Below are 20,120 nucleotides of genomic sequence, written 5' to 3' on the forward strand. Positions count from 1 at the left end.
TGCCCTCAGCTCAGGGCGTGATCCCGGAGTTCTGGGGTCGAGCCCCATGTCAGGCTCCTCCGCTGGGAGCCTGCCTCTTCCTCTCCCACTCCCCTTGCTTGTGTTCCCTCCCTCGCTGGCTGTCTCTATCAAATAAATAAATAAAATCTTTTAAAAAAATAAAAAATAAAACAAAAAAGACTTCTACACCTCCAACTCTTTCCAGAGGTAAATATTGATAATGACTAAGGTCATTAAGATGTAAGGACAGAAATTTTCTTTCCATCTATGTAATTCCACCCCCCCAAATTTTAGAGGGTAAAGCAGTTAAACTATATATAATTCTGCAACTTGCATTTTTCACTTAATAGCGTGTGACTGTTTTCATATACCTGCTCAGAGTGCTACATTGTTGTTTGTCCTCAGAATATTTTATTATGAAAATTTAAAATGCAGCTAAGTTGAAAGAATTTTACAGGGAATACCTGTATACCCACCACCTAGATTCTATCATTAATGTTACTGTCTATCAATCACATTGCTCTTTTTAAAAAGTTGTGGTAAAATACATATATTTTACATTGAATGTGCAGTTCAGGGAGCTCTCTAGTGGCCCAGTTGGTTGAGCATCCGATTCTTGATTTTGGTTTGGGTCATGTTCTCAGGATCGTAAGTTTGAGCCCCGAGTCAGGTCAGTCTCCGAGCTCATCGGGGCTTGAGATCTACTTGAGATCCCCCCCCCCCCCCCGCTCGCTCTGTCTCAAATAAATAAATCTTAAAAAAAAGGGTGCAGTTCAGTAGCGTTAAATATATGCACATTGTTGTGTGATGAATTTCTAAAACTTTCCCAACTTATAAAACTGATTTTTCTGTACTCATTAATATTCCTCATTCCTCCTCCCTCCACAGTACCTGGAAGCCACCATTCTATTTTCCATTTCTGTCAGTTTGACTACTCTAGATACCTTATATAAGTGAAATCATACAATGTTTGTCATTTCATGATTCACTTTTTTTTTTTTTTAAAGATGTTATTTATTTGAGAGAGAGGGGGAGAGAGCATGGGCAGGGAGAGGGAGAAGCAAGGAGCAAGGACCCTGAGACCCTGACCTGAGCCGAAGGCAGATGCTTAAAGGACTGAGCCACCCAGGCCTCTCAAATCAGTACTTTTGTATTCTTTAGGTAAATACCTGGTAGTGCAATTGCTGGATCATAGGGTAGTTCTATTTTTAACTTTTTGAGGAACCTCTATACAGTTTTCCAGAGTGGCTGCACCAGTTTGCGTTCCCACCAACAGTGTAAGAGGGTTTCCCTTTCTCCACATCCTCGCCAACATCTGTTGTTTCCTGTGTTGTTATATTTTAGCCATTCTGACAGTTGTGAGGTGATACCATTGTAGTTTCAATTGGCATTTCCCTGACGAGTGATGTTGAACATCTTCTCATGTGTCTGTTAACCATCTATCTGTATGTCTTCTTTGGGAAAAAAAATTTGGAATGCTTCACGAATTTGCATGTCATCCCTAATCTTCTCTGTATTCTTACAATTTTGGTATATGTGCTGCTGAAGTAAACACTGTTCTGAATATTAGCTCTTTAGCATACATGATTCGCAAATAGTTTCTCCCATTCTGTAGGTTGGCTTTTCACTGTGGTGATTGTGTCCCTTGATGCATAGGTTTTAAATTTTGATGTAGTTCAGTTTATCTCTTTTGTTATCGGTTGTTTTGATGTCCACATTGCTCTTTTTCATGGTGGCATATTCCTCCTTTATTTGGTTAATTATAAATCTGTTTTACTAATTACTTACTGGAATTTAGGCCATTCCAGTTTTGTGATGTCGCAAAAATATTTTAAGTAAATGCTGTACATATTTATTTGTGCTCTTATAAGAATATAGCCATAGAATTAGCTTTTATATTAGAATTGGTGGGTCAAAGATATAGCCATCCAGGGCTGTAGAGTGCCAAATTGTGCTTCAAAAGGATTGTTCCATCTTATGGCAATGGATGACAGTATCTGCTCCCCACACCCTGACAAATAATGGGTTTTTCAGTCTTTTTCACTTTGACCAACTCCGTAGGTGGAAAAAAAAAACTGGTTTTGATTTCAGTTTCTGTATTTATGGTTGTATGGCTGTGGTCGAACAGCTTTGTAATGTTTACTGACCACTTGTATTTGTTTCTCTGAACTACCCTTTTATACCCTTTGCCAGATCTTTTTTTTTCGAATTGTTTTTCTCATTTATTTATAACAACTTTTTTTTTTTTTAAAGATTTTATTTATTTGAGAGAGAGAGCACGAGCAGCAGAGGGAGAGGGAGAAGCAGGCTGACCGCTGAGCCTGGAGTCATGGCCTGAGCTGAAGGCAAACACTTAACCAACTGAGCCACCCAGGCATCTCTATAACAACTTTTTCTGTGTGTGATATATTTTCCAATTTTTTCCCTCGTTTTTCTTTAGATTTTGTTTATTTGTTTGTGTGTGTACATGTGCATACATGTGCAGACATATGGTACCAAGTTTTTCATTTTTATGTAGTCACATTCGGTGAGATTTTCCTTCTTGTTGCCCTGGTTTTGTGTCATTCTGTGGAAAGCATACTTAAAAGCAGAATCCATAAAGGACAAGATTTGACTGCATAAAAATGAAAAATACTTTTGTGGGTCAAAATAATAACTTGCACATGCTAAAAAATATGGGGACGGTTAAAAGGAAAAAAATCACACATTGACCTACTACGCAGTGGCAACCACCGTTGGTATATCAGGTTAATTTGTTTCATTCCCCCCCCCCCAATTTAATCTTGTTTTGGTTTATGGAGAATTATTAGTATGTAACATGGTCACTAATGTTGAGATAACACTGGGCTTACTAATTGTGGAGGAACGATGGCTCTTATTTCTCGTATGACCTCTAGGAGTTCGCTAGACCTCCTGTCAGCTGGTAAGGAGGTGGAAGGGCAGGCGCTGGAGCAGGGAGTATTGGTCTTAGGAGGTCGTCATGGTGAGATTCGTCAGTCTGTTCATAGAGAAGTGACTGAATTATGTTGTCTTTTCCTTCCTTGTATTGTGCAAATGTCCCTCATTATTTAATAAAGTTCTCTTTGGACAGTGCCTGCAGTTTTGTTTTGTTTTGTTTTTTTTAAACTTTGCAAGGGCAGAAAAAGGGTATTTTAATCCACTTTTTCACGGAGCTTTAAATAGAAATTGTACGTCGGGGGGGATCCTGTGGGGGTGGCGGTATTAATCACAATGAGAAGACTGAGTTTTCTTCTAAAAGGCGAAATTCAGTAAATCTAGGTTGGAACTACCTGGTTACCTGTCCTCTTCAGGAGCTTTTTTTCTAGTTCTTCTTTGATTAAAACCTGGACTGTTTCATCTCTGTGAATGAGTGCATTTCAGTATGTGCAGACAAGAGTAAGAGACTAAGATAAGTAGGAATGAGGGGCGCCTGGCTGCCTCAGTTGTAGAGCACGTGACTCGATCTTGAGGTCATGAGTTTGAGCCCAATGTTGGGTGTGGAGCCTACTTAAAAAAATAAATTAAAATATTAAGAAAAATAAGTAGGAATGATAAATGTGTAGTTAGCTCCTGAAATTGCCCATTTTAAGTACCTAAGATTGAGAGGGAAGTGTGTCACTGAGGATGCGAGCAGACTTCATGGGTGAAATGAGACTTCAGGTTGGTTCTTTGGAGCAGGGATTTAGAAGCCCAGATTCTGTTTGATGTCTGTGCAATTTCTCAGTCCTAAGACAATTACCTTGTCTTGGTAGCTTCAAAGCATTGCTTTCACTGGTTTCTGGGAATATTTCATCATATAGTTAAGTAATTTACAAAGCTTAAATAAAAAATAATGTTTTTTTGTTTTTGGGTTTTTTTGCTAAACTAGGCTAAAAGCTTTTTGTGACTAGTAGGCTCTAATTATTGCCAGTGTATTCACCATAATTAGCTTTACTGTTATGAACCCGTGTGTATGGATTCAGAATATAGATTTGTTATCTACTTCAGGAGATCTTAATCTTGATCTAGGAATGGGCTCTATGTCGGGACTATTTTGAAAATGGTAGAAAATTTATCCCAAAATGGTAGAAGAAAGGAAAAGAGAATTTGTTGTCATTGGAAAATCTGGGGGAAGAGCTTCAGGTATGGTTGGATTCATTGTTTAAATAAAGGCATTATCAAGATTTTGTATCTCTTGCTCTTTCTCTTTTTGTTTGTCTTTGGGGTGTTTGAACACTATTAGCTTCAGTCTCCCATCATCTAAGTTTAAGTCCAGTAGTTCCTGGGGCAAAAAATGTCTTTCACGTGTTGTTCTGCTCCTATAGCCCTAGTTTGAGTCTTCTGCCCATTTCTAAGCGAATTACTGAGGCCAAGAGGTTGGAAAGTGCTCATTTGTTTCCTGCTTTATTGCTAGTGTTGGTTCCCACCATATGGACTGAGAATGGAGGAGGGAGGTGGATCTCCAAAGGTAAATCAAGGCCTTTTAACTAGAGAAATGTTGAATGGTACATAAGTGGTTAAAATCACAAATCTACCGTAAGCTTCATGGGGTCTGTGGACCCATAGAAACTAACCATAAAAATTAATTTTTTTTTTTTGAGAAGAGTTTTCATAGCTGTCATCAGACTCTCAAAGGGGTATGCACCTGTACAAAAGGTTAAGTTTTTGATACGGGTCTGGAGAGAAAAGGACATTTTTAACAGAGGATAACTTTGTTACCAAAGGTGTATGTGAGAATGATTTTTGAGAGACAGTGGAATTGGATTAACTTAATCCTGTGAAGATAGTATGTTGAGGATAGTAGAGTATAAATTTGGATATTTTAGATGACTTGTTATGTGATGGAACTACAGTTGACCCTTGAACAACATGGGTTGGGGGCACTGACCCCCCACACAGTTGAAAACCTGAGTGTAACTTTGGACTCCCCCGACCTTAACTACTTATAGCCTACTGCTGACATATGCCTTCCCGATAAAACAGTTGGTTAACGTGTGTTTTGTATGTTATATGTAGTACATACTGTGTTCTTACAATAAAGTAAGCTAGAGGAAAGAAAATGTTAAGGAAATCATAAGAGAAAATACATCTGTAGTACTTTATTCTATAAAAAAAATCTGTGTGTAAGTGGAACCGTACAATTGCAACCCATGTTGTCAAGGGTCAGCTGTATGGAAGGTGCTTAGATATTTGTTGAAATCAGTTAATATTTGTTGAAATCAGTTAATATTTGTTGAAATCAGTTAAATATAAAAAAAATTCAAGTAGTTTAAGAAAATAAGAGAAACACTTAAAAATAATAAGTTGCTTCCTTCTTTTCCATAATTATGCCTTTCATTTACTTTTTTTTTCTTTTGTCTAGCTACTATAGTTGTGATTTCCTTCTTGGTCCAACATTTTTTTGGGGTAGGGATTAAGAACAATTTTAAGGGCTTTATTTTTTATGATTTATGGTTTTATTGCATTACGATCAGAAGTTTGAACATTTTATGGTTTTTGTAATTATTGGGCTTCCTTAAAAACAGGCAATTTTTCTAGCCATTTTCACTAGTGATTGTGAGAAAAAGTAGTTCTTGAAGAGTTTGAAGTTTGATATCTTCGAAATCAACCTTATTCATTTTATTATTCATATACTCTTATCTGTCTTGTAATCGTAAGTGGGAATTGTAGTGAAAGGAAGATTGGGAGAGACGTGCACCCTAAGTTTAATTAGGAGCTATACCAGCTCCAGTTTTTAATTTTTATTTATTTATTTTTTAAAAAAGTATTTATTTATTTATTTTAGAGAGAGTACGCGTGTGTGCACCCCCAAGCGGGGGGAAGGGCAGAGGCAGAGGGAGAGGGAGAGAAATCCTTAAGCAGACTCTCTGCCGGACCCTAGGACCCGTAGATGATGACCCGAGCTGAAACCAAGAGCTGGTTGCCCAACCAACTGAGTCACCCAGGCATTGACTACTCCCCCCCCCCCCCCAGCTCCATTTTTTTAGTGTGTGGTTAGCTTACTTAATTTTATTGGAAGTTTTTATCAGGGATGGTCTAACAACCCTAGAATTTGGAACCTACTTTTTATCTTAGAATCCTTTTACTGAAGTACTTTTCCGGTAGTAACACTTTTGTAGAGTGGTATTACCAGCGTTGTTTGCCTATTCTTGTTCCTTCTCCTTTGATAGCTGGCTCATCTCTTTGAGGGTTTGTAGCTTACAGAGGGCTCAGAGTTGGCCTTTTTTGATGACAAGTTTTGGATACTCCACAGCAGCAGTAGCTAAGCTTTATCAGTTTTCATGAAAGGAAGGCTCTATGCTGTTGGGTTCATAAACAGCCTTCATCCCTGTCATCATGACTTCTTCATTTGTGGGTCTTTTGCATGTGTACATAATGGGTCAAGACAGTCTGGAGCATTTTGTTCAACCTGGGAGGGGTTTAGAATTTCTGGTAGGGTTGCTAACTCCTCTGCACTCGTGGGCTGCCCTGCTGCTGTTTGGGTTTCCTTGGCTTTGGAGAAAGCCCTGAGACAGAAAAGTGGAGAGACTCATGGAAACTTGAGATAGGCCTATTATCAGCATGAGGTGGGACACTGTTAGTGGAAGTGGGAATTGTCCACAGCGAATGTAGCTGAGTTCACCTGTGGACTCGGGATATGATACAGGGCACCAACTGTTTCTGCTACATACTGTGCAAAAGATGGGAAACAGTCCCCAAATTGGAAATGGCTAAGTAAATCATAGTGTGTCTATGCAATGGAATATTATGCAGCTATAAAAAAAGAATAGATGCTTTCCATATAAACATAAGGACCTTCAAGATATCCTAAATGGATAAGGTCATATAGTGAATATTGTGTGTGACTTGCTGCCTTTTTTTGTTCAAAAGTGAGAGTGTTTGCTTATGATTCTTTTAATGTTAGGAGGATATGTAAGACATGGGGAGAATAAGGGTGGACAGTGAGGAGGAGGAGGGAATAAAACTTCACTGTCTATTTTTTGTTTTCTTTAGATGTGTTGTTTGTTTCTTCTTTTTTTTTGAGCGCGCACACACATGCTGGGAGAGCAGCAGGCAAGAGGGAGAAGCAGGCTCCCCGCTGAGCAAGGAGCCTGACGTGGGACTCGATCCCAGGACCCTGGGACATGACCCGAGCCAAAGGCAGACGCTTAACTGACTGAGCCACCCAGACACCTCTGTTTCTTTGTTTTTTAAGTAAAACCACCCTGATGAAATATTTATTACTGAGTTTGAATTTTATTTTCCATGTGACTAAGTAAGCTAAAACTTTTCGTAGCTTTTGAGCTAAACTATTCAAATGGGCCTTTGCCTTTGTTTTGCCCTTAAATATTCCCATGTCTGGCAACTTGTCACTCAGTTCTCAGTTACATGTCGGGTAGTCACTGAGACCTGACTACTCATTGAAATCATTTCTCTTACCATTTGCTGTCAGCGTTATCATCCTGTTTTATTTTGTGTATTGTACTTATCAGTATGTGAAAAAAAAATTTTTTTTTCTTACATACTTGTTGCCTGTTGCTACCATTAGAAAGCTCGCTTGCCTAAAAGCAGGGCCTGTTGTATATCGTCTGCTGTCTCTTGGCATCCTACTTTTATTTTTGTTTGATGGCCATACAATTATATACAAATAATCTTTTTTGTAAAATATCTTTTTATGCAAATATCTTTTTTCCTAAAGATTTATTTATTTTTTCCCCAGAAAACTTGATCCTTTCTGCTTCTCACCCCTCTTTCCCTAACTTTTTCTGTTGGATATCCCTTCACTGTCTCTGTTGTATGGTCATTTCAGGCATAAAAACAGTCTGATTCTCAGTATGAATAAGTTGAGTTTAATACAGATCATTTCCATCCTAGCCCATTTTCAAATTTTCTTCCATAATTTGTGCTTACTCTTGAATTTCAGGGAGTGTGGTATGTTTTTCCACTATTCCTTCATTTTGCTTTAATTTTGTTTTTTAAGATTTTATTTATTTATCAGCACAAGCAGGGGTAACAGCAGGCACAGGGAGAAGCAGGCTCTCTGCTGAGCAGGAAGCCCCACTTGGGGCTCCATCCCAGGACCCTGGGATCGTGACCTGAGCCGAAGGCAAATGCTTAGCCGATTGAGCCATCCAGGCACCCTAATTTATTTAAAAATCAACTAGTTGAGGTTGTATGCCAGCTTTATTGAGGTGTAATATTTATTTCGTGTAATGCACACGTTTTTAAAAGTACAGCTCAATTCATTTTGACAAATGTGTGCATCTCTGTGTTACCACCTTAGTCTAGGTATAGAACATTTCTGTCTTCTCAGAAAGTTCCTTCATTTTCTTTTGCAGATTAGACAAAGCTTGTCCATACGTAAGTTTTCTTTTATTTTGTAGTTTCCTCTATATTTGAAATATTGCATAACTTTCATAGGAAGAATTAAATTTGTTTCCATGGTTCTTTATATCTTTTTATTATTTTTTATCTAATAGTTGTCCCGTCCTTTCTGCCACTCTCTCTCTACCCTAGTTGTGAACTATAGGACTTGTTGTTACTCATCTTTGCAGCCCCTGGTTTTGGCACTTAAAATTGTAATTGTAATGTATTTTAATACAAGTAATTGTATGTTATGGTAACAGTTAATTTTAGGAGTAGTATGCATGTGTAACTGATTGAGAGAGGCAGTATAGCGTAATACTTAGGAGCAAAGAATCTTGTCCTCCATCACTTACTAGCTGATGGGACCTTGGGCAAGTTACTTATTTTCTCTGCCAAAGTTTTCACATCTGAAAAAAATGCCATAATTATATCTACCTTATAGGTTTATTATAAAAATTAAATGGGCTGATGTATGTAAAGCACTTCAGACAGTACCTGGCACTTAACTGCCAGGTAAGTATTAAATCAAGAATTTTGGGAGAATTAGGTTTTGAGAATTTTTTTTTGCTTGAACTAAGGTGTGTGCATAACATACAGACTTCTTGGATAATCAGGTAAAAAGAATCTAAGTGGAATGAACTAGATCAGAATGACTTGATAGAGCTGTTCAGAATTGAGGGACCTTTAAGTAAAACTATACTTGTGAGTTTACGAAGCCAGCCTATGTAGTAATCTTCTCTGGCCATCTCTAGCTGTCTCTTTTTATTTAGATATCCTCAGCCACTTCTTGCATTTAAGTTTCTGCCCTGAATCTACTAACTTATTTGCATTTGCATTCAACCTTTCATCCTTCTTTCTTATTTAAAACAAAACAAATATTTTTACTATTGTCTAAAGCCAGTTTTGCCACCCGTGTTCCTAATTCTGTCAGTCAGCCACCACGTTTTAGACCTACCATATGATAGGCACTAGGGCTACTCTGTGAACAAGACAGAAGGTCCCAGCCCTTATGGGGCTTATGTACCACTGGGCAAGACCAATGATTTAAAATGCAGTTATAGTAAGTGCAGTGTGATAAGCACTACTCAGGTTGTATAGAATACTGCTGTAGGAGAGTATTGATTTTTGAAACCATGTGAGGATGAAAATGTGCAAGGAGATTAGAAATTAAGAGAGAATCCTGAGGAAGATCAACATTAAAGGATTGTGGAGAATGAAAAGTCCGTGGAGAGGTAGGAGGAAAAGGGGAGTCTGGTGTCACAGAGCTGAACGGAGGAGTGCATCTCAGGACAGAGGTAGTGATCAACAGTATTGCTAAGCAGCCAGGTAAGGTCCTTTTCCCTCTTTTCCTTTTCAGATATTTGGCTCTATTATTCTTTCAAAATTCCATGGATTGTTATTATCTGTTTAGCTTCTAAACTCACATAGAGAGTTTTTGTATGGTTAGTTTGGTAGGTGGGGGATTCTGCATCCTTGGAATTCATCTTGTTCCCAAGTGTGAAATTCTAAGTAGCACAAGGTTGGATAATGAAGGATTTGTCCAACTTGATCTGAGTAATCTATTCGCCTCTCATGTTGGGATGGGGGAGAATTGGGCAGCTAGGGATACTTTCATTTCCTTTCATCCTGGTTCCGTAAAACTTGTTCAGGTCCATTTGACTAAACAGTTTTTCCTTGACTCCTTCATTTCCTTCACTGTTGTAGGAAGAATTGTTTTAACTCCCTGTTGACACCTCTGGACCTCCCATTGAGTGCTTAGACCCTCTCAGGTTTGATTTCTTCCCTCTTGATTAAGTGGAATCTGAACTTGTAAAGCTAATTAAAGAGCTCCTTGTTGCAAAATACAGTGGATTTTGAAGTTGTTATCTCAACTCGTAGTCGGTTTTTGAAGTTGCTGACCATTTCATCCTTCTTAGAATGCTTTTGTCTTTGCTGAGGCACCATGTTCTTCTGATTTTCTTCCTATTCTGGCCACTCCTTAGTTATTTGCTAGTTTTTCTTCTCTGACTCTTTAACATTGGTATGTTGGTTCTATAGCATAGGCTTTCATCATTCCGTATATATCCTGCGTGACCTTATTCATTACTGTGACATCAGTCACACCATTTGAAGCTTTTGGATAGTAAGCCATATAACACTCATATAAATCTATAAAGATGATCATATTTTCATCTGTACATTTTAAGTGCAAAGTGAAATCATCTAGATGATGTAAAATTTGGGCTCCACATATCTGTGCATATCTGGAAGGAACTCATAAGTGCAGCAATAATTGAAATACTGCTGTTATTTAGAGTTAAACTCGAATCTTAGGGGCTCTCTAGATTATTCCTGGTACTCAAAGTATAATTTTAATATCTTTTTTATTAGCTGGATGTGAGAGTCTGCCAGTAAACAAATAGATGTATTAAGCACACTTTATTTATTTATTTATTTATTTATTTATTTATTTATTTTTAAAGATTTGAGTTATTTGATAGCACAAGCAGGGGGAGTAGCAGGCAGAGGGAGAGGGAACAGCAGACTGAGCAAGGAGACCGATGGCGGGTCTTGATCCCAGGATGCTGGGATCATGACCTGAGCTGAAGGCAGATGTTCAACTGACTGAGCCACCCAGGCGCCCCTTAAGCACACTTTAAAAAACAATTTATTTTATCATGTTTTAATTCAGTGTGGTGTTAATTTTAATTCTTCTGAGCAGAGGAGCGTGGCTGGTGACTCTTGATCTTGGGGTCGTGAGTTCAGGTCTCACATTGGGCAAAGGGTTTACATTGAAACAAAAAATTCTTATGAGTAGCTACTCCGATTGTCATAAAGTAGTTCTAAAAATTGTGTTTTGTAAGTAGTTCCATGAACAATTCCAAAGGAATGGTACTTTTGTTTGATAAACACTGCCCTCCTGTGGTTAAAGTAAGCTAAATGTTTTGTAAAAGCACTGTGATCTTTTTGTTTACATTAAACTTGCGGTAAAATAATGTAATAGTAATACAATATCATAATAGTATGTAATAGTAATTTAATGGAATACAGTGTTTTTGCTCAGATATATATGTGACAATTTTGTTCCTTTCTCCATCTCTCACTCTTGGGTGTCTCTAGTGTGCGTACCTTTTTTTTCTCACTCTGTGCATATTTTCTTATTGAAAATTAAGTGAATTCAAAGTTAGATGTAAATGAAAAGATGGAAAAATATTAAGCTATCGAAGGGAGAGGAGATAAATGTAGACGTGCTAAAAGAAATAAAAAGAAAAGACCAGTCAGTTGTAATATGTGAAGTTAACAGAAATCTCCATTGAAAAGCAACAATAATGGAAAGATGAATAATAAACTGGAAAAAATATTTGTAATAAATGTGACAGTAAAAGTTTTATTATTTCTTTATCTTAAAGTTTTACTATGCTGAATGTGAAGATAGAACTCATACAAATGGAATATATACTAAATGGACAATGGTCATGAATAACCAGTTTGCAAGTGAGGAAATACAGAAATTAATTCACAAAAATATATTAAAATTCATAATGATATTCCATAAAATGGTATTCATAATATATCTGATGATGCTTCCAACAAACAACCCGACTTCACTGGTTACCTTTGGAGCATACTACGAAAGCCAGCTAATTCTCAAACTCATTAAAAGAAACAAGGACTTAGCCTTTTTCTGTGTGAGCCGTATGTCCTTCAGGTAACCAAATAGTAGATGGAGGAAAACCTTTCTTTTTAGAAGTGTTCTAGCTGATGAATGAAGAAGGAATGGTAGACTTATCGCCATTGTGAACACCTAAATAAAATAACAAGTCTAGATGGTGATCATCAGTGGCTGCAAAAAGAACTAGGTTGGAATGATGGTGGGAAACTTTATAATAGTTTATTGTTTATAATTTAAAATAGTTTGTAGTTTATAAAATGAAACTTTATAATAGTCATTTCCGAAAAAGAGACCACAGATATTTTGTCTGTTCTGATGTGGTGTGACAGGAAGTATACAACACTTCCTATGAAGTGTTTTTGCTAAAATAAAATCTGAATCTGAGTAGGCCTCTAGGTGTTAATTCTGATTTTCAGGAAATACAGAGACAAAGAACTATACAATTAGCAAAATACAGAATGTGGGAAACTATAGTACAGTCTACCTGGTTTCTTCAGTAAATAAATTGGAAGAAAAAAGAGAGAAACCCATAAATTAAAAGAGAGTTTAAGACCTGTGTTAAGTGATATGTAGGGGTCTTTGGATACTGATTTGAGCAAACCAACTGTTAAAAAGGTTTGTTTTGGGGGCACCTGGGTGGTGCAGTCTGTTAAGCTCGGGTTGCGTTCTCAGGGTCATGAGATTGAGCCATGGGTCAGGCCTTGAGCTCAGGGCAGAGTATGCTTGGGATACTCTCTCCTTCTTTTTCTGCCCCTCCCACTTGTGTGTGTGCTTGTTCACTCTCTGTCAAATAAATCTTTAAAAAAAAAAAGTTTTTTTCATGAAAATTGGGGACATTGTCTAAATAATTTGATATTAAAGAACTATATTTTTTGAAGGTTTAAATGATATTTTTCTTTTTTAGAGGATGAGTCATTTTTTTGGCGATTTAACTAAAGTATTTATGGATGAAATGTTTGAGATTTGCTTCAAAATCATCCAGTTTGTGGAGGGAAAGAAGCTGGTGGTATAGATGAAATAAAATATAAGCCATGTGTTGTAATTGTTAATTGTAGTGTTCTCTTTACTTTTGTATATGTTTTAAAATTTCCATAATAAAACATTTAAAAATAGAGTACTTCAGTCTTTAATTGAAAAACATTTCTGTTTCTCCCCCTAACTAAATGATTTATATAGCTCTAAATATGGAGAAAATTTAGCACAAATAATTTTCTTTTGTGGGTTTTTTTTTTTTTTTAGATTTTATTTATTTATTTATTTGTCAGAGAGAGAGAGAGGGAGAGAGCACAAGCAGGGGGAGCAGCAAGCAGGGAGAAGCAGGCTCCCCGCTGAGCAAGGAGCCAGATGTGGGGCTTGATTCCCGGACCTGGGATCATGACCTGAGCCGGAGGCAGACATTTAACTGACTGAGCCACCCAGGCATCCCCACAAATAATTTGCCTAGTATTTATTTTTATTTATTTATTAAAATATTTTATTTATTTATTTGAGAGAGAGTGCCAAGTGCGTGGAGGAGCCGGGGGGAAGGGAAAGGGACAAGCAGACTGCATTGAACGCAGAGCTCCTGAGATCATAACCTGAGCCAAAACCGAGAGCCACCTAAGTGCAGTATTTAAAGGAACTAGTGATAAACATTTTTTTTAAAGGAAAATAAGTTATCTCTTATGCAGTTTTAACTAACGGATTTATATTTTATTTTATTAAAGAATAGTAGACCTAGAAAATCTGTGAAGTCCTCACTAAAAGGCATACAAAAATTTTAGGTCTTCAGTTTTAATAACTTTAATGTCTTGTGTTAAAATAACGTATTTTTGTATGAATAGTAAAATGCAACCATATTAAAGTAATTCCTTGCTCTGGATAATAAATGAGAACATATTAATTTTTATCATTACCATTACCATGAATAATATAAATGTTTTAAATTCTGAATATGCCTCATTTGAATAGTGGCTTAGTAGTCACCTTTTTTTTTCTTTAAAGATTTTATTTATTTATTTTTAGGGTGTAATTTTATTTTATTTTATTAACACATAATGTATTATTTATTTCAGTGGTACAGGTCTCATCAGTCTTAACACAATACACAGCGCTCACCACAACACATACCCTCCCCAAAATATTTTATTTATTCATTTGAGAGAGAGAGAGAGCACGAGTAGGGTGAGGGGCTGAGGGAGAAGCAGGCTGTCCGCTGAGAGGGGAGCCTGATGCAGGACCCAGAACTTCGGGATCATGGCCGAGTCCAAGGCAAATTAATGCTCAGCCAACTGAGCCGCCCAGGCGCCCTAGTAGTCACTTTTCAATTTAGATGTGATATGTCAGAGAAATTTTTTTTAAGATTTATTTATTTATTTGAGAGAGAGAGAGAGAGAGAGCGCGCGCGCGCACACGCATGCAGGTGTGTGGGAGTGGGGGTGGGGGAGGGGCAGAGAGGGGGAGAGAATCTTAAGCAGACTTCCTGATGAGTGCAGAGCCAGACTTGGGGCTCCATCTTCATGACCCTGAGATCATGACGTGATCCAGAATCAAGAGTTGGATGCTTATCTGACTGAGCCACCCAGGTGCCCCTAGAAATTTTTATTTTTAAGATATTTTATTAATTTTTTTAAAAGTTGGCTTTACACTCAATGTAGGTCTCAAACTCATGACCCTAAGATCAAGAGTTGCATGTTCTGACTGAGCCAGTCAGCTGCCCCGTCAGAGAAATTTTTATTAATTTCCATTTTCTAGCTCCTTGGGCAGACAAAGAAGCCTTATTATGATTAATTAATCAAAATATTTTTGCATATGAATGCGAGTGCCTTATTCAGTGATATTTCACTCTTGTTTTTTTCTTGCAGAATAGTCTTATATCTGGTCTTTTATAGTTGGATATCTGTAATGTAAACAGGATTTAAAGTCTAGAGAAATGATATGATTGTGAAGTTCTTGGCATTTAATGTAAAATTATTTCATATCGTAAATTTTGCTTCTTGTGTAATGTTTTTTTTGTTACCAGCAGGAATTAGTGTAGGGTATTGTTAATTATCTGAGATGAAAATATTGGAAAAATCAAAGGGCAGGTAGCCTGAGAGAAGCATGCTATCTTCTTTGTTTTTCTTTCTTTTTTTTTTTTTTTTTTAAATATTCGGCTTTTTAAAAAAATATTTTATTTAGGGGCGCCTAGGTGGCTCAGTCATTAACCATCTGCCTTCGGCTCAGGTCATGATCCCGGGGTCCGGGAACGAGCCCTGCATTGGGCTCCCTGCTCAGCGGGAAGCCTGCTTCTCCCTCTCCCACTCCCCCTGCTTGTGTTCCCTCTCTCGCTGTCTGTCTCTTCGTCAAATAAATAAATAACATCTTTTTTTTTTTTTTAAAGATTTTATTTATTTATGTGACAGAGAGACAGCCAGCGAGAGAGGGAACACAGCAGGGGGAGTGGGAGAGGAAGAAGCAGGCTCACAGTGGAGGAGCCCGATGTGGGACTCGATCCCGGCACGCCAGGATCACGCCCTGAGCCGAAGGCAGACGCTTTAACAACTGCGCTACCCAGGCGCCCCAATAAATAACATCTTTTAAAAAAAATCATTTATTTATTTGACAGAGAGCGTGCATAAGCAGGGGGAGCAGCAGGTAGAGGGAGAAGCGGGCTCCCCACTGAGCAGGGAGCTGATGTGGGGCTGGATCCCAGGACCTGGGATCATGACCTGAGCCGAAGGCAGCCGCTTAACCCTGACTGTGCCACCCAGGCGCCCCTCTTTTGCATTTTTCTTCCCCCTTAATGAACACTGGTGAAATTTTAAATGAGGGTAGTATCAGAAATGTGAACTGGCAAACAGTTTTGTCATATAGTTGATTAATAAAAACAAAAGCCACTTTGGTTTATCAGCCACTTACAGTAACTTAAGAATACTGCAGAATGTGTTATTTCATTTTCCTATTTATGAGAATGTTATAACCCTCACTCTACCAATGAAGGATTAGGGTTTAGAGCCTTTAGTCACCTAGGATGTATTCTTAGAGCTATTAGAAGCAGGCTGTTTGACCTCTGTACCTATGCTTTGAAATACTTGAATGTTTTCCATTAATTAAAAATTTTTTTCAGCCGAAATTCCTTGCTTATATTAATAGCTCTTACAGAGACCACAACAGAGTCTCAGTCAATGTACTATTGTGTGTCTGTATGGAGAGGAGTGTTTGTTATAAGCACTTGATACCATTTAAGAAAATCAAGCAGATTTGTGCTCTTATTTAAATTTGTGTTATATGTTTTTAGTATTCAGGATTTCCTAATGATAGTAACAAGGTGAAATTTAATTGCCCCCTGGATGATTTTATCCGTTTCCCTAGAAATCCCTTCTAATTCTTGACCAAGGCAAGCAATAACATCTGTTGGACAAACTGGTCTTCTTTTGTCAACTCCTGGGTTTTCAGTATGGTTTACAGAAACCTCTACATCTTCCCACTTTCCCAAGTAGAACTTGCAGCAGCAGAGTTCCTCATAGATTTCAGTAGCTGTGTGTTTTCTTCCAGCAATCAAATGGGTCGTTTGAGGGGAAGTTCTGTGTTGGAACTGCATCTGCCTAGAATATGGAGCATGATTTATACCCGTAACAATGCTTTTAATGTAGTTTTCTGCTTTGGGCCAATAAGTTGTACAGTTTTACTCTTTTAACTTGTTGATAGAAATAAATTTAGTTTGGTGAAATCATTACTTGGTGAAATCATTGGTTCTACCTTCTGTAATGGAATAAACGAAGTGTATTTCTAGTTTTCAGACATCTCTGTCATATTTCTGTGATGTAGTTGCTAAGTTTCTTGTTTTTGTTTGTTTGTTTGTTTTTTAAGTAGACTCTGCGCCTAACATGGGGCTCAAACTCATGACACTGAGACCAGGAGTCCTGTGCTCCACTGACTGAACCAGCCACGCATCCCTGTGGTTGTTAAATTTTATATATTTTTTATAATTCTATTTTTTTTTTAAGATTTTATTTATTTATTTGACAGAGATAGAGACAGCCAGTGAGAGAGGGAACACAAGCCAGGGGAGTGGGAGAGGAAGAAGCAGGCTCATAGCGGAGGAGCCTGATGTGGGGCTCGATCCCAGAACGCCGGGATCACGCCCTGAGCCGAAGGCAGACGCTTAACCGCTGTGCCACCCAGGCGCCCCTATAATTCTATTTTTTAATCTGATTTTTATTATTTAGATCAAGTAGCTTATTCCCTCATGTCAGGGTCATTAACAGAGGAAATGTAAATGTCTAATGATGTGAAAAATCCAACCTCATTAGTAACTAACATTTTAAGCTTATAGTATATGTATATTTAAAATAGTTACCAAGGATTTTTAAAATTATACAAATGCTGGTTAATGGTATGGTTAGACTCTATACTTCTGGTGGATAGCAATTTGGTAATATTAAAATAACTTTATGCAGGAATTCCACTTGTTAGAAAACTTTAAAAAAATAATCAGAAACATTTGGCATTTGTTGCAGTAAAAAAACCCCAATAACACACAATTATTGACAATATGCTATTTCTTCAGTTCTAAGCAAAGCAGCTCAAAATAAAATATTCTCTTTGATGCTCATAGTTGTTCCATAAGTTAAAGATGTTCTTATTTTAATTTTACTGATAAAATTGAGGCTCAGAAATTGACTTTCCAAAGTCACAAAGCTTTAAATGGTAGAGTCAGGAATAAAGTTAGGATCTGTCTCACTTTCTAAGCCTGTGTTGGTATAGTGTCTCAGGATATAGTGCCTCTTTAAGTGATTCTAATATGCAACAACAGGAAATAAGGATTAAGTGAATCAGGGTGTATATGTGTATACACATTCAGCGGAGTATTATGCTGCTATGAAATATATCATTAATATCTCAAGATTTGCAAGAAAGGGCTTGTGATAATATTAAAACAATACCAACTGGTATATGCAGAAGAAATCTCAACTGTGTACAGTGTTACTGAAAAACTCCTGGAAGGGAGTATGCCAAAATGTTAAGTCCTGTTCTCTCTTGGCAGAATCCCTTTATACATACAATCAAACAAAACCTTTTTTTGTTTTGTTTTGTATGCTTTAATTTTCTAGAATGAATATGTTTTATCATTGGGGAAACCCGTGTTGCTTCACATATGGTGCATATGACTTTGTATAGTAACTCAGCACCTGGAATTAATTTCTTTGTGGAATACCATGAAATGTCATTGGAAGTTGGTGAAACACCCTTGTCTAGCTTTTATTTTTTGTTTTTATTTTTAGTGGGGGTGACGCAGAGGAGAGAGAGAATCTTAAGCAGGCTGCACGCCCAGCCCGATGTGGTGCTCTGTCTCACAACCCTGAGATCATGACCTGAGCCAAAGTCCAGAGCAGGGACACTTAACTGACTGATGTTACCTAGGTGCCTGAAGCCTGATTAATAATAGATTTTGAGAAACACACCCAAAATATTTGGAATCTTCCCAGGCCCCACCAGGATCTTGTTTTTCATTTTTATGTACTTGCTCGTTACTAAAGCCCGAGCCAGGAACCTACCTCTTGAAGTATCGACTTAATTATAGACATATGTGGAGGCTGACGTTTTCATTAAGCTTATCTTGTCATGTTTCAAAATAGACCTGTAAGGAAAAGGTCTCTGTCTGATCTTTATAGTTGAATGTCCCATTCCCATCTTAATCAAAATAGTAAGTGACATTTCTGCAATCCTGTTAGGTTTTTTTTGCCTCTGCAAGTAAGAACCTACCCATCCAGCAGAAGCACAGTTTTTATCATTCCAGTGCATATTTTAGTTAACAAAATAAATATATTTTTTAAATCATTGAACTGTTTGCTTTGTATAAAGTGTTATTATTATCTTCTTTAGCTTAGGGAATTAAGATTTTTACCATCTAAGTTCAGGCTATGCTTCATAACTTCTCTGAGTCTTACTGTAAAATAGACATAACTAAACCTCTTCTGCTCTTTCTTGGATTGTTGTGAGGATCAGATGAAACAGAAATGGCTATGCAATATTTGTAAACCGTAAGGCAGTTAGAAATATTTACAAATAAGGGAGAAATGTAAAAATTTTGTATGTATTATCTGGGCAGCACTACAGGAAGATAGTCTTTATAGGAAGATACTTTTTTTGTGGGCTCGGGTTTGTTTTTTTAGTAGCTATATCAGTCTTTTTTGTTCTTATTTGACCTTCTTTTGTGTGTATATCTCTATATAAAAGCTCTTTTTGTGCTACATAAGTTGGTATAACCATTATGGAAAACCATATGGAGTTTCCTCAAAAAATTGAAAAGAGAACTACCAGCAATCCTACGTCTGGGTATATATCCAAAGGAAATGAAATCACTATCTCGGAGAGAGATCTGCACCCTTGTATTCATTGCAGCATTATTCACAATAGCTGAGAAATGGAAACAACTTTATTTTTTAAATTTTTATTTTTATTTTTTAAAAACGATTTTATTTATTTATTTGACAGATAGCACAAGTAGGCAGAGGGAGAGGGAGAAGCAGGCTGAGCAGGGAGCCCAATGCGGGGCTCGATCGCAGTACCCTGGGATTGTGACCTGAGCCAAAGGCAGACACTTAACCAACTGAGCCACCCAGGCGCCCCTGGAAACAACTTTAGTGTCTAACAACAGATAATTGGATAAAGAAAATTACTATATGTATGCAGTTGAATATTATTCAGCCATAAACAAGGAAATCTGTCATCTGTATATTAGCTGTATACAGAGTGAAACAAGTCAGACAAAGACAAATAGTGCAGATTTCCCTTAAAAATCCACCCCCCCAATCATTCTCCGTTGGATTTAAAGAGACATACAGTAAGATAACATAACATCAGAATGCCTAATATACAATCCAAAATCACTTGACAAATGAAGAACTAGGAAAATGTCAAGAACTCATAAGGAAAAGACAACCTACACACAAATGTTGGAATTAGCAGACAGACTTTATTAAAATATTTTATTTATTTGTCAGAGAGAGAGATTGAGTACACGTGCACAAGCAGGGAGAGTGGCAGGCAGAGGGAGAAGCAGGCTCCTGCCCAATTTGGGATTCGATCCCAGGACTCTGGGATTATGACCTGAGCCGAAGGCAGACACTTAACCAACTGAGCCACCCAGGTGTCCCCAGACAAAGACTTTAAAGCAAGT

General features: G+C 37.5%; 1 protein-coding gene and 1 pseudogene across 2 annotated transcripts in view; one reads left to right on the plus strand and one right to left on the minus strand.

Annotated features, from left to right (window-relative positions):
- The window catches only part of ASXL2 (ASXL transcriptional regulator 2), a 128,821-nt gene that overhangs the window by 25,625 nt on the left and 83,076 nt on the right, over nucleotides 1-20,120 (plus strand). The gene's annotated exons all lie outside the window — the stretch shown is intronic.
- On the minus strand, nucleotides 1,465-1,555 carry LOC113247727 (U6 spliceosomal RNA; annotated as a pseudogene).

The sequence above is a fragment of the Ursus arctos genome, unplaced genomic scaffold (genome assembly GCF_023065955.2).
Source record: "Ursus arctos isolate Adak ecotype North America unplaced genomic scaffold, UrsArc2.0 scaffold_8, whole genome shotgun sequence".
NCBI classification, from domain to species: domain Eukaryota; kingdom Metazoa; phylum Chordata; class Mammalia; order Carnivora; family Ursidae; genus Ursus; species Ursus arctos.